Here is a 5645-nt window from a genome sequence, read left to right as displayed (position 1 = left end):
TCCTACTTTTAGAAAATCCAGGATAGTTTTGGGAAGTGAATTTTGGAGTCTCATTGGCCATGTAAGAGACTAGGAAGGCTTCTCAGGAAGAATTGTGGGGCTGATTGCATAGTGCCCAGCTCTACTTGGAAAACTCTTTTTGCAACATTTCCATGGAAATCAGAGACACAGTCCCAGATGTTTGCGTTAAAATGAGACAAAGGAAAAAAAAGTCATGTACAAGAGGCAAGAAGACCTCTTTTCTAAATGGTCCATATTTATTAATACTCTGGTCAGAGAAATCCAAAGTCTACCATATTGGAGGTCTTCTGGAATTCCAGGCTGTTAGACTGTAGGCTTCAAAGCCTTGGCTTGTCATACTGGGCCAGTTTTGTGTGGCAGATAGGCCTACAGCTGGACCAACAAAGGTGCTCAGAGAGGAACCCTGTCCTCCTACCTGGTACCTTGTGGGTGAGAGATACTGATACAGACAGTGGAAAGAAGAGCTGGATATCTCATTCTCATCAGGAAGATTGTACAGTTCTATGATTTGGGATATGTCATAGGCATCAGAGTACAAAGCAGGAACTGAGGCCACCAGCCTCTCCCATTGAGTATCTTGCATTTGGAAGTCACTTGTGGGACTCTCAGTGAAGGTGGAGTTCCAGGTCCAATTGGAAGGGTCTAAGGGCTGAGGAGGAAGGGAGCTGTAGAAATCTGAAACCACAGGAGAAAAAGCATAAGGACTTGGGGATGTTCTAGGGGAGGTGGGCACATTCTTCTTGGATGAAAGGATCTGGTTTGCTTGCTTTGCTGATTGCTGCTCCTGCTGCTGCTGCTGCTGCTGCTTCAATCTGAATTGCCAGTTCCTGAACCAAGCTTTTACTGTTGACTACAGTAGGTTGAGTTTCAAAGCTAGTTTCTCCTGAAGATTTCTATCTGGGAATGTAGTCTGGCTAAACAGAGCTTCTAGCTCTTCATACTGTTGGTGGGTGAATGAAGTACATTCTTGATGCCTTCTCCATATTATTGTAGTCCCAGCTACTCGGGAGGCTGAGGTGGCAAGATCACTTGAACCTGGGAGATCGAGGCTGCAGTGAGTGGAGACCATGCCACTGCACTCCAGCTTGGATGACAGACTGAAACTGGGACTAGCTGGATCCTGTGGTGCTATCACCTTCATGTTGGAATCATTCCTGTTGATGAAAGGGTCTGGCTGGAAATTCTCTGGGGCCATTCTGTTCATCATGGTTTCTGAAATCTGTCATGAATCCCCTTAGACTAACCATTTTCAGTCCTGCATGATGTGTCTCTCTCTGGAAATGCAGTTTCCTTAGTGTGTCCAAAAATTTTTAAATAACATCTGTATCCAACTCAACAATAAAAGAACAAATAACCCAATTAAACAATGGGCAAAGGTGTGAATAGACATTTCTTCTAAGAAGGTAGATAAATGGCCAATAAGAACATGAAAAAGATGCTCAATAAATAAAATTAGTCACTAGGGAAATGCAAATCAAACCCACAACAAGATACCACTTCACCCTCACCAAGATAGCTAAAATAAAAAAGACAGACAATAACAAGTGTTGATGAGGCTGTGGAAAAATTGGGATACTCATGCTTTGCTTGTGGGAATGTAAAATGATGCAATGGCTTTGGGAAACAGTTTGGCACTTCCCCCTAAAGTTAAACAGAGTTACCATTCGATCCTGCAATTCCACTTCTGGATATATACCCAAGACAATTGGAAACATATGTTCACACAAAAACTTGTATACTAATAATGTATGCATTATATCCATACAATGGAATATCATTCAGCCATAAAAAGGAAAGAAGTATGAATACACGATACAACAGGAATGAACCTTGAAAACGTTATGCTCAGTAGACACAAAAGGCCATATATTGTATGATTCCACTTATATGACATGTCTGAAATAGACAAATCCATAGAGACAGAAAGTAGGTTAGTGGTTGCCAGGGGCTGGAGGGGAAGGGGAAGGGAAGTGACAAATGGATATGAGGCTTAGTTTTGAGCTGATAAAAATGTCCTGGAATTAGATAGCGATGGTTGTACAACTTTGTGAATGTACTGAATGCACCAAACTGCACATTTTAAAAGAGTGAATTTTATGATATCTGGATCACTGTATACCTCAGTAAAAAATCCTTATCCAAGATGATGATAACAGCTAACATTTATAGTGTAAGAAATTGTGCTATAAGTTTGATGAATTATTTTATTTAATTCTCTTAGCAGTCACAGGGGTATGTGACTTATTATTTCTACCTTACAGAGGGGGAAACTGAGGCTTACAGAGAGTTACTAATTTGTCCAAGTCACATGGGGTTTAATGCCAGACTTCAATTTTGGTTTGATAACAGACTCGGGTTTTTACCACTATGCGCTAGAGCCTCTGTAGTAAGCATGACTAGACTTTGGATAATTTCCTGTTCTCTCTGTATTTGGGTCACTGGGTTCACCTTTGGTGTTTTTGGACCTTTTGATATTTTATTCCTTCAGGATTCTATAATTGGATGCTCTAGTGACCAGGAATAGGAATAGATCTGTCTGGTGGTCCACCCGTCATCTCTCACTTCAATAAAGGACTTTGTTGGAGGCCACCTCCATCCCCTGTTTGCTCAAACACAATTCACTTGGAACAGCTCTTTGGATACATCAATCTAAATGAAAGCCCTCTTTTTAGAGGTTCTCACTGAACTGTATCCTTCTTTTTTATAGACCTATTACAGTCAAGTAAAAATTTGATTAATAGCTGTCTTCCTCACTAGCCTACAAACTTTATGAATCAGGGACAAATATAGTTTGAATATTTGTTGCCTCCAAATCTCATGTTGAAATTTTGAGCCCCAGTGTTGAAGGTGGGAGGTGTTTGGGTCATGGAGGCTGATCTTTCATGAAAAGCCTTGGGCTGTCCTCATGGTAATGAGTGTGTTCTTAGTCTATTAGTTATCAGGAGATTTGATTGTTAAAAAAGAGCCTGACACCTTCTCTCTTCCCTCTTTCTCCCTCTCTCATCCTACGACACATGGGCTCCCCTTTGCCTTCCACCATGAGTAGAAGCAGTCTGAGGTCCTTACAGGAAGCAGATGCTGGCATCATGCTTCTTCAATAAATTAGCCTCAGGTGTTCCTTTATCACAATGCGAATAAACTGAGGCAGGAACATGTCTGCTTTGCTCACTATTGTACACTCAGAAAGTAGCCCTGAGCACACAGTAAGTACTCAATAAGCATCAATTGAATGACTAAACACCAGCACAGTGTGAAGATACCTGCAATTTTCACACTTCTCTTCTGTCCTCTACTATACAGGGTTCCTTTTTAGAAATGTCTATGTTATTCCTCTGGCTTCTGGATCCAGTGCTTAAACTCAGCATGGGAGTGCTTCAAGGCCACTGCTGGCTTGCACTGTCGGAAAGTGACGCACTAGTGGAAGGCTTTGGCTTCGGTTCTAACCTCAGAGACTTCTCTAAATGTTTCCCATGTGCTGTGCTCCTCCACTCTGACTGGGATTTTGGCTATCACCTAATTCCTTGCCTCCACTAGCCCTTATGACTGTTCATAATAACATTTCCCATGAGCTCCCCCATGATGCTAAAAAATTTTACACCTGGCAAATCTATCACCACCACCTAAGTGGTTAAGCATGTACACGGCAATATTCCCAGAATAGAAGCAAAATGAACAATACTGAAATGTTAATTCCCCTAGGTTATATAGCAAACAAGTGATAGAACCAGAATGAGAAACTTACTAGATGCTGAACTTTTTAAGGGATCTGTTTTGTATATTTGTTTTCTTTACTATGCCCGACACAGTCCCTGGCACTATTAGGAATTCATTCAATATTTCTTAAATAGAACCCAAAATTCTTTCTGGAGGGGACTCACACTCCGTTCTGCTTCAACAGATTCTCAAACCCCTCAGTATATCTCCCCTCAACTACTCTTTCTAAGTTTTTATAAGTTTTTAGATGTTATTGGAGCACCCAAATTCCAAAGATACATAACCAAACCCACCAAAAGAGCCCCACTTTCTCATTTTTCATGTCACTATTGTTGGTGCCACCATTTTTTATCCACCCAAGTTTGAAGTCCACTTTTTAAAATTCCTCAATCTTTCTTATTCCACAACGAGTGGTCAAGTCCTATAGATTCTCCTTGTATAAAACCTTTGTGGTTTTCTTCATTTTCCACTGCTACCAACCCAATTTAGACTCTCATTATCTTTCAACTAGACTTACTGTGATAACAGCTTCTGACTTTCCCCACCTTTGAGCTCTCTCAACTGTGCTAGAGAATGGATATTGTTTCTGGAATAATTTTTCTCACTCCGATAGGCTTTTCTCAAAAACATTCAACAACTCCCTGTACTATTTTGTCCAAATTCAAATCCCATGGAATCCAAAGTCCTTCAAAAGTGATTACAACTTACTTTTCTGTCTTGATCTCTGCCTTCTAGGAGCACAATTCTCTGGGCAAACCAAAAGGTCCTCCTCAGCATTCCCTGGGCATTCCCTGATTCCCTACTTCATGCTACCTATGACTTATTCCTTATGCTAAAATGTCTATATCATGGCCTGAACATCTCAAATGAAAGCTCTTCCCAGAAATCTTTCTTGATTCCTGCCCCCAAATGAGGTCTTGTCATCTTTTGACTTTGGAATGAGGAGTCAAATTTTTGTCACTCTTCTGTGGCATATCTACTGTGTGTTATAATTTGTGGTGTGGACAGCATCTCCCCTAGGAGACAATCAAGTCAGATCCATGACTTACACAATTTTGTAAGTAACCTGTACCACCAAGCTAGTGCCTTTGAAATAGTAGGCAATTGTGGAATTTAAATAGCTTGTTTTTCTTCATCATCCATTTCTTCTATTTATATACTAAAAATCATTTGTTTATATTCAGCATCTTACAAAGCTGATAAAGTCATGTATCTAAAGCTCATTGCTCAGTTCCTTCATATACTCCATGCATATACAACTGTTTAATAAACAGACAACATACAGAATGGGAGAAAACTTTTGCAATCTATGCATCTGACAAACATCTAATATCCAACATCTATAAAGAACTTAAACAAATTTACAAGAAAAAACCAAAAAATTCCATTAAAAAGTAGGCAAAGGACATGAACAGACACTTTTCTAAAGAAGACATACATGTGGCCAGCAAGTATATGAAAAAAAGCCCCACATCACTGATCATTAGATAAATGCAAATCAAAACCACAATGAGATACCATCTAACATCAGTCAGAATGACTATTATTAAAAAGTAAAAAAATAGCCGGGCGTGGTGGCTCATGCCTGTAATCCCAGCACTCTGGGAGGCCGAGACGGGTGGCTCATGAGGTCAGGAGATGGTGACCATCCTGGCTAACATGGTGAAACCCCGTCTCTACTAAAAATACAAAAAACTAGCCAGGTGAGGTGGCGGGCATCTGTAGTCCCAGCTACTTGGGAGGCTGAGGCAGGAGAATGGTGTGAACCCAGGAGGCAGAGCTGGCAGTGAGCCGAGATAGCGCCACTGCACTCTAGCCTGGGTGACAGAGCAAGATTTTGTCTCAAAAAAAAAAAAAAAAAAAAAAAAAAAGTAAAAAAATAACAGATGCTGGTGAGGTTGTGGAGGAAA

At 40.5% G+C, this 5645-nt stretch overlaps 1 pseudogene; it reads right to left on the bottom strand.

Annotated features, from left to right (window-relative positions):
• Nucleotides 1-272: 272 nt before the first annotated feature.
• Nucleotides 273-1228, bottom strand: LOC129036300 (arginine-fifty homeobox-like; annotated as a pseudogene).
• Nucleotides 1229-5645: the final 4417 nt, after the last annotated feature.

The sequence above is a fragment of the Pongo pygmaeus genome, chromosome 4, assembly GCF_028885625.2.
Source record: "Pongo pygmaeus isolate AG05252 chromosome 4, NHGRI_mPonPyg2-v2.0_pri, whole genome shotgun sequence".
Lineage (NCBI taxonomy): Eukaryota > Metazoa > Chordata > Mammalia > Primates > Hominidae > Pongo > Pongo pygmaeus.
The sequence above is the reverse complement of the archived record's forward strand: the minus strand, read 5'-3'. Positions and strand labels throughout refer to the sequence as shown.